A 10,038-nucleotide genomic window follows, 5' to 3' on the forward strand; every position below is an offset into this window, starting at 1 on the left:
TCACAGCGAAGGCAGTGCTAGAGGAAATTTTACAACTTTATAAAAATGAAAGACTAAGAGTGGTTCATGTTTCCACCTTCAAAGGTTGGAAAAAGAAGTGCAAAGTAAACCCAAAGTAAATAGAAGGAAGAAAATAATCAATATGAAAAACTACATCAATAAAATAGTATACAAACATTTTAGAAAGTAAGAAAGTCAAAAGCAGAATTTTTAAAAGAACACCAAATATTTTCAGAGCTCAGCTTATGCACCACGCTTTCTGCCATGTGTTGATTACACAGATTAAGATATTGCAGTCCATCTGCTCCTGTCCCCAGGTTCACCATATTTGAACTTTCAGTCATGTATTTCACAAAATGATTTCAACATAATGCATCTGAGAGTTCATCTCTCCAGCAGTGCCTGGAACACAGTAGAAGCTCAATAAATATGTGTTGAATGGATGAATGAGCTTTTTCCTTTAACACATGGGGAAGGCCACAGATAAGAGAGGAAGGGAAAGTCCACAGATAAGGTCACTGATGTCTTACTTGGTACAGCCTGGATTCTGTCTTCCATACCAGACAACATTCTCTGCCTTAGCCAACTCAGACTTTAGTCTCAACTCTCTTATGCCATTAGAGAGCCTTAATAACTAGTTCTGTGTTTAAATTGCCTGGCAGCCCATCTTGGAAAGGCATTTCATTAGCATTCCTGTTTGTGTAATGCCAGCTTGCCAGCTAAGGAGCCCACTGAGAGATCAGCCAGAGGAGAGTGAGTGAGCACACACTCACGTTGGAACTTGCAGCTCCACTTAGCACAGAGGAGCTGAACTGTATTGACTCAGACCAGCAAAAGCCACCTTTCTCAAGCTCTCCCCCGCCCAGCATTGTTCCTGTTGCCTGATTGCACCTGGTCAATCAAATTTTCTTGGGGCAGAGCCCAAGTATAATTGAGACAAGAGGACCATTTCCTACTAGTGGAGAACTAAGCCTTTGCAATGGGAAATAGAGGGAAAAAGCAACCAATATTGTCATAAGCCAACACAGATTAAGAGTAAGATACCCTCAATTTTTAGCAACTCAGATTAGAAGGGAGGCAGAAACAGCTATAGCTACTGGGGAAATGGGAGGATGCCTAGGAAGGAAGTGGTTATAGGGGCTGGCACTTGAAAAGGCATAGCATGTGCCATCTCCAAAAGAAATAAAAATAATAGAAATTACTTATATAGCATGTACTATATGTCAGGAACTATTATAAACACTTTGCAAAATAAATATAACTTATTTAATCTTCACAGCAACCATACAATATAAATACTGTAATAGCCCCCACTTTACAGATGGCAAAACTAAGTCAGAGACAGGTTAAGTAAGTCACTTAAATTCACAGAGCTAATAAGTGATAGAATCCCGGCGGTCCGGTTTCAAAGTCAATGATTTTACCGATCCCTCAACTCCATACTACATGAAGAATTGATTTTACTATGAACATGGGCTCCTAGTTAGATAGGTAGACCAGCTCTGGAATTCTCCTCCAGAGGTCAAAAACTTACAAAATAACAAGAACTCTGCAGCTCAAGTCTTACCGACAGCTAAGCAATGATAAGACCAGTTGTATCTACTCCTTCCTTCTCCATTCATTCACTATTAGTCATTTGACCAATTAGAGTTTGTACTCTGAAGAAATGGCAAACAGTTTTTTGAAAGTGAATCACAAGTTTTGATTTGCCAACTACCATAATCTCGTTTCACACAGAATGGAGACTATCTGGGATACAGAGAGGGCAAGCAAATGTTTAGATGGTAGCTGTCTGTGAGTAGACAACACAATCTGTGCCAGCCATGCTACGCTGTCCCTGCTCTTATGGAGATTCCGGTCTAAAAGGAAAGACCAGTATTAATTACCGAATCCATTAGCGAATGCTACCTGCAAAGCAAGTGAGGTACTCCGAAGGAAAGGAAGACTGGGACTCACAGCAGAAGGTGAGCTGGCCCTGGGGCAGCAGAAGGGCTTGCCTTGAGAAACGCTTGGGTTGAGAGCTGAAAGATGAAAAGGCTTTTTTTCAGGTGGCACAAGAGAGATGAGAAGAGAATTCCAGGCAGAATAAACAGCACTTGCAAAGGCAAGAGAGAACAGGCTCTGAAGCCTCCTGGTATGCCCAGCCCCAAGGCAGGCAGCAGGGTATGGAATGAGTTGAGGCTGGAGTGGGAAGGAGAGGCAGGCCATGCAGCAACTGGCAGAGTCATGATCTCTGTGCAAAAAGCACTGGGGAGCCATGGAAGGACATAGGCAGAACAGTGGCATTAAGTAAGAAATACCCACTGCATCCAATAGGCGACTAGACTAATACTCAAACTCAGATCCTTTGCCCTTCTTTCCCCCAATCTCCAACCTCACTGCATTTTGCCAGCCCAGGAAGTTTAGCCAGTAGAGGTCATCACCAAGCCACGCAGATCACAGAACCTCAGGGTTGGCAGGGACTTGGCTATCTTGGAGACACATCCACTAGATAAGCACTCCCGTGTCCTCTCTGAATCCCAGCCCATTCCCAGTCTGTGTGAAACTAGACATCTGGACTCAGCATATGCTTAATAGGTGGGTCATCTCTAGCAAATTAAATCACTTCTGTGGGCCTCCCTTTCTACACCTGCACTACAGCAGTGCTAGCTTCAATTGGCTATTAAGATAATGTAGGTCATGTTTTCAGCACCATATCCAATCTTTAGTAGATGTCCAAAGAGTGATGATTTAATCTGAATTCAGCCATTCATTTTGAGCTATATCTTTCTCCCAACTCAGCTGTGACAGTTCCAAGACATCATTCTGCATATCAGACAGACCTTATCATTAAGTCTAGTAGTCCACTAAATAATTATGCATGTTATAGCAGCCCATAGCTAACGCAGAAATAAAAAAAAAAAATCATAAACTTACACACAGTGGAGAAAGGAGGAAGTGAAGAAATCTCATCTTTCTGGTATAATTTTCCATTGTTTTATTCCTTGGAAAATAGCCAGCATAATTTTGCATGGTGTTCCAAAATGAATGTCACCTCACAAAAGACAATGAGTTCAATATTTCTGTTGAAAATAAACATTTGAAAACAGTATCTATTTTTATATTTATGTATATTTATTCATCTATTCAATTTATAATTTCAGGCTCATTCCACACTAAGTGTTCTGAATCAAAAAGATGAACAAAATACAGTGCCATTCTTCAAGGACTTCACAGCTACAGGAAAGGGATATAGTTAAACAAATAACTGCAGAATTGGAAGTTGGAGCTGATGTGCTTAGAAGGGTTTTGAACAAGGGGCTTCACTGCGACTCTCTCTGCTTTTGCAAACTTCAGGAAAACCTTTACGCACAGGTGAGTTCCACGAGGCTAATTTGAAGCTTGTGTTCTGATTTTGCCAATTAAGATAAGAAGGAAACATATTGATAGCAAGAAGAATAGCCTGTGCAAGAAAATGAAGGCCCAAGAAGAATGTGTTTTCTCAGAAGCCTGGAAAGGCTCAACCTCCAGGGAAATCAAAATAGATACTCAGTGATGGGTCCTGAGCATTTTCAGATACAATGAAAGTTCTAAATTACTGGAATTAGATATGTTAAATCAAGACTATTATGACAACCTGACTTCAAGTCTTATTTGCTGAAAGTGCAAAGTAGAAGAAATGACCATTCTGTGTGTGCAGCACCCTTGTGATCTCACAAGGACGATGCTTAATGACATATGGAAACCCGTTGGGTAATTGAATAGTCTGAGGCTAATTGCATCTGACTGTGTTATTCTAATGTGATGGGTTGAGATGTGCAATGGATAGGAGAAAACAGATTTCTAGAATTGCAATGGGTGACTGTTTGCTCTGACCTTCATTGAATTTGAACATAGGGAACAGGATGCAGTGGGGCACAAGTTGACAGCCAGCACGTGAGGATGGGGCAGACTAATTTGTCAGTCTTGACTCACAAAGGTGTCTTGTATTCATTTCAGAACAAATCCAGCAGCTGTGATTCTGCCTTTTCCTCCAAGTAAAGGCTTATCTTCTTCTTCCCAGACTAAATGCATCTGCAGAGCCCTCCAGCTCAACATCATTATTTATGTGGAACTTTTATATAATTCCTCCTAAAAACACAAATATTCTCATTTGCTCCTCACAATTGTGAATGGTTATTATCCCTTATCCAACCTCATTTTGCAGATGAAGAAATCAAACTCCAGAGAAACTGAGCAGCCTACTGGTTACAAAGTGATGGAATCATGACTCATGTCCATGTCATTCTACTTGCAAATGTAGTGTCCTGCTGGACTCTGCTCTCACATTTTAGTTGGGAGAGGCCTAGGAGAACTGTTTGTGCCTTTAGGCAGACACACAGATCCTGAGGTGGCCCAAGCTAATGAGAGCAAATATTAAGAAAATGGAAATGGCTAGACTTAATGACTATTACCATTTTCACTTTACAGTTGAAAATACAGAATCTCAGAATGAAGCCCTAACTTCCCACAGCAGATGGGGTCTATGAGGAGGAAGAAGTGGATGCATGGACCAGTCCTGTTTTGAAGACAAGTCTCATGGTGCTACTGTGCCTCCATGAGCTCCTGATGCCCAGAAGCTGGCATCCTGTGAGTGGGTAGGCTAATGATGATACCAACTAACCCTGCAGGGATTTACACTGATGTTGAGGCCCATTCACACATTAGCTCCATAGGTTGTAGGACATTTTCCAGGCTGGAGCAAATAAGTTATTGCTTTCAGTAAATCCCCTCCCTCCTTCCTTTCCTTTTATCTCAGATTTGCAATGATGGAGTGGGTTAAGTTTTAAGACTATTATCTGTCTGTTTATAATATTCTCCAGGTGACCACGTCTGCAGAAACCTCTTGCAATATTGAAGTCCAAATCCAACACAACTCTATCACCAATCTATAAGCTCCATTTACCTCCATATCCCTAGTGAGTACATCATAACATCAGAAATACACAAAAAATTACTTACAGAAATAATATGGAATTATTTTGTGAAGTCCAAATAATATATATTGGGTTTATTGCATGGTGTTATGTTTACAAGCAATTACTTGACTCGCAAAATCTGCTTGATATGAAGTGTGTTGTAATGGTTTTCTGCTGCTGCTCCTCTGAAGTCCTGAGTGTTTCCACCCTCCAGGGGGAAACAGCTAATATCTATCTGCGTGTCATAAAACACTGCGTGCAAGTACATACACACATAATCCCCTTGCATCTTCTGAGATTTAGCAAATGATTAAATGCTGAAAAATTTAGCAATCTATTGAGTGACTTTTCATTTGCTATCAAAGTAGGCACATGTATGGTCCTAGGGAATGTGCATGGGCTTTAGTGGTGTATCATGGTACCTACAATCTCTGGCATGTTAGGTAAGTTACTTAACTCTGAGGTTCTATATTTTGAACTGTGAAGTGAAAATGATAATAGTCATTGAGTTTCAAGGAAAGAAATTATAATGAAGTCATGAGGGGTCAGGTTTCCTGAGTCTGAATGCTTCTTTCACCACTGTAGTGGATGCTATGGTGCTCCACTCAGATTCCAGAACTGAGAAACTCATGCCCACGGCTGCTGGAATTATGGGTTGTTGATATCTCACAGCCACGTTTCTTCTCAGGAAATGTCCTCTCTTGGCCAAAGAGAGCTCCTCTGTCTAATGTTACACCCTTCTCCTGGGGACAGTCTGCAAGGCTTCAAAGTCTTGGCATTCCTTCTTCAATTCAGCCCTGAAGGGTTATTCCAACTCCAGAAATGCCTGGGAAGTCACCTGCAACCAGTATGACCCAATCCTGCTTCTCTGACCCCCTGACATATGCTGCTCCAGAAAACACCCCCAATAAACTTTACACAAATATATTTCCAATTCAGAGTCGGCTTCCTGGAGTCTTGGTAGTTCCATGAAATTTACTGCTTATTGTGTATAGAAGTCACATAGATAATCACACATGGTGGAATCGGAACTGAAATTCTGATAAGAACCCTGTGATTTCAAGTCCAGGTCTCCTGTTGGCCTCCATTGTTCTATTTCATTCATGAAATAGGTTGGAGGAACTCACAATACAATAGACCCCATATTTCAGCTCGTTAATAATCAACATATTCTGGTCTTAGTGGCCATTATTTTTAAGAAGTTGTATACAGCATTATAATTAGTGTGATCTAGTCAGGTTTTTCTACCACATTGGGGCAGTCTGGAACTCAGTCAGATATACTTGGCTTTCTCAAGTCTTTATGAGATTCATTTTTATATTTTTAAAATTACATTTTGAACTGACACAGAGTGCAATGTTGAAGAGGTGATCCTATAAACAAGCAAAGGTCACTGCCATGCATTCCTTCATTTATGTTGTTTTTATCCGTCCAACCAGCCACCATATATTGTGTGCTTCCCATGTACCATGACACATTCTGAGAACTTTCCACACATGCTCTCCTTTCATCTTCGCGTCAACAACATGAATCTTAAGCTGTGCTGAGTTTTGTCCAAAATGACTCAGATAGGAAAAGGCAGAATAAGGAATACATTCCAGTTGTCTCCAAATTTCATGCTTTTCTAAGTGTCACATTATATTGTCCTTCCCACTGGCACACAGCCTAAGTAAAAATCAAACTATGAGAAGCAATAGAAAGTAATATCAGAGTAGAGGTGAGAAGATGCAGTAACATAAATGATCTTTCAAGACTTCCCGGAGAAGGCACGAGTTGGCCTTTGGAGTGACCTAGACTCACTTCCAAGTAGAAAGCTCAGTAATTTTGCTTGAGAGATAGCGTGGAAAGGGCCCAGGCTTCAGAGTGTGGCTGACTTGAATTTGAGCTCTATCTTTATCTATTACTACCTATGTGGCTCTGGACATCTTACTTAACCTCTCTGAATCTTCATCTTGTCATTGTGAGAGACCTCATTGACTTGTTGTAAAGATTAAAGAAATCATGAAACACATCTAGTCCAATAACTGATACTATAGTATTTAACAAGTGATGTTTGATTTGAGTTAATTCAAGTCTCTAGGTTATAGTAAGAAAATGGCAAAAAAATTAATTAATCAGCTTCTCCAGTTTGTGCCTTTGAGAAGGGTAAGCCAAAGGAGGACTTTGTTCTCACATCTCATATTACATCATTTGTGATAAAAATTACACATTCACACAAGCGCACGCACACACACACACACACACAGGCACAAACACTCAGACATGAGCCACAATCCACAATGGAGGAGCGCTTAGAGTGCTTAGGCATCATAATAAACCTTCACATAAAGTACAGCAGTAGTGTTCTTAATTAAAATCTCTAAAGAACTCTTGCTGTTGACAATATCACCACCCAAAGCCATGTTTACCTTGTTAATTATTCAAGTTGCAGTGAATAAGAAACAATGCCCAGGCTTCCCATAAAATTTCCAAAAATTAAACCAGGGAAATGGGCAATAAATGTCATTTGAAATGGAACTGATGCCAGTTAATTACAAGACAACTGTAAAATAATAGGGCATGAGGTGCTCCAACAATGCCTAATTAGTAACTATATGGGCATTTCCTTGGAAAAAATGGCAATTACATGGTGCAAACACTTAGCAGTCATCATCAAAGGCCCTTAACTGATATTAGCTAATTAATCTTCCATACAACACTCCAGCAGGAGGCAGCACAAGTCCTCATTGAAAGAGGTAGACGGGGAGGCCAAAAGGTGAAATGGAAAATCCTCTTCCGCTCAGCATCTCTAAAGAACCATTTGACACTCGCAGCCTAGAAGCACTCAGGAGGGATTCCCAGGCCAAGAGAGGCAGATTGTTTTCTTGATGAGTGACTTGCCCAGGTGATGCCTAAGGTTAATATGGTGAACACCAAGCTTCCTCCTGATTTTCTACCATGGCTCACATCCTGGCTATCCTCCAGAACTCCCTGCACCAAACTGCTGTTGCAGGCACACATGCACTCTTGCACTTATCAGCCCTTTTCTCTTTTTCTCAGCAAGAAGGCTTTTGACCTCAAATATATAAAACCAATGGGGGAAGAGGGAAGCTATGCCTCTTTCCACAAAGCCAAGCTCGTTATATTATAACATGATCCACAGCCTTTGATTTCAACTTAATGTATGAGATCTGGAATCATTTCAGAAGTATGATTGATTTTGATTAGATGAAGATATTTTAAAAGGAGTGAATTACCTCTTATGTGACTTAATTTAATCCACATTAAAGATCTGTGACAAAATCTCATTTGTGTCTAATTTTGTATTCTTTTACCTAAAGAGAGTCCAAAATTTGTATAAGCTCCAGACCCAAGACAATCTAAGTCTGCCCATCTATCTGGTTGAGTTCTTCCAGCTCTGAGTCAGGGGCTATATTTTGTGGGATTCTGAGGCTTCAATGCCCTTTTGAGGGAGACTTAGTTTCATAAAGCAAAGTTAGGCTACATCACAAAATGAGGCTTGCATGAGTTTTTCTCCACCTAATTCCATTTGTCTTATAATACACCTGATTCTTCCCATTTAAAAAGTTACAAGTTTTAATGAGAAAATGGATAAGAAGGAAGGGGTATAATTACTCCTGCCAGTCCATTTTATATATGGTAAAACTAGCCTATGCAGAGGTTAAGTGACCTCCAAATATGGGACTTTATTAGCTATTCCTATAACTAATACAATAGTGAGCCTCCCCGAACCCATCTCCATTTGATCCTAATTTTTCAGTTCTTTGTGAGTTTCCTTGTCACCTCTAACCTGCCTCTGAACTCAGAGCTAATTGATACCCAGAAGGAATGCATAAAGAGCATTTGGAATGGTTCTATCCTAACAGAGTGTTGGATGGGCCAAGATCCAGTGACAGGTCAAATCCAAATATAATTTTCTTAAAGTAATACACACACTTCACAGAAGAGGAGTCATGACTTGTCCCTTCGGTATCCCCCAAAATGTTCTTGCTCCTTCAGTGTCTTGTTCTTCTTCTATCTGGGGGGATACTTGTTCCTTCAGTACCCGTAAAAATGGAAGAAGATCATACAACATTTGGAGGATAAGTTTGACAGTCTGATAAGCCCAGATCCAAAAATCCTAGACTCTATTTGTTATCTGTAAAATGGGCACAAAAATAGTACCTACCTTGTGAGGCTAATGTGGGGAATAAATGGACAAGTGCTTAGGACCTGGTATATAGAAAGCATGCAATAATTGTTAGCTATATTTTTAAAATATTTTACCCTATTAATGATCACTCCTTTACTGAGACTATACTGTAATAATGAACTGTGTTGGCTTTGGAGTCACACAACCTAAATTTAAATCTTGTATCATCGAGTCACTCTCTGTGTAACCATGGGGGAGCTACTTGGTCTCTGCATGCCTCAGTTTCCTTATTAGTAAAAAGGGTGTAGGGAGAGCGTCTACTTGATCTTTTTAAGAGGGTTGATCATACGGATTGAATGAGACAGTGTATGAAATCACTGTGTATGACAGTGTATGAAACTAAGTCTACCTCAAAAGGCACCTAGCCAATAATAAGAATTTGATAAATGTTAGCTATCAATATATTTTGAGTAGGCATACCTTACACCCAGAGGGGACTCGGTCCAAGTTTGAGCAACAGAATTAACAAAATTAATTTGACATTCACTCAGCAAACATTTGTTGTATACCTACTCTATAGTAGGCAGTGTCCTATGGGCTAGGGATTCAGAGAAAAATAAATACATAGTCTCTGCCCTCAGCTGAGATAACAGTGTCTTCTGGCACAGACAATTCAATCAGAATTATAGATACCTGTGGAGAACTATTCTTTTTAGTGCATCCAGGAATGTTGAATAAATAGTGCTCTGTAGTTTCACAAAATTTCAGGAAAATACTTTTTATCCAAATTCCTACACATCGTTAGAGTTTATTTAATCTCAATTCTTACTCAATAAGGACGAATGATGAATGAATGATGGCTCCTCCTCCTTGAAGTGACAACCTGTCCATAAACATCTCTACAGACTGGACTTATTGTAAAGCAGCTATTTCCACTGTTCAGTAGTTCTTTTTTTTTTTTTTTTTTTT

At 39.9% G+C, this 10,038-nt stretch overlaps 1 pseudogene across 1 annotated transcript in view; it reads left to right on the top strand.

The window, feature by feature from the left end:
* Positions 1-10,038, top strand: part of LOC108538066 (40S ribosomal protein S24 pseudogene) — a 56,412-nt pseudogene that overhangs the window by 28,668 nt on the left and 17,706 nt on the right. The window contains exons 4-5 of the transcript XR_001887991.1: positions 3,144-3,354; positions 4,450-4,608. The product of XR_001887991.1 is annotated as a 40S ribosomal protein S24 pseudogene (transcript). The remainder of the gene's footprint in view (positions 1-3,143; positions 3,355-4,449; positions 4,609-10,038) is intronic.

The sequence above is a fragment of the Rhinopithecus bieti genome, unplaced genomic scaffold, assembly GCF_001698545.2.
Source record: "Rhinopithecus bieti isolate Rb0 unplaced genomic scaffold, ASM169854v2 scaffold_15136, whole genome shotgun sequence".
NCBI classification, from domain to species: domain Eukaryota; kingdom Metazoa; phylum Chordata; class Mammalia; order Primates; family Cercopithecidae; genus Rhinopithecus; species Rhinopithecus bieti.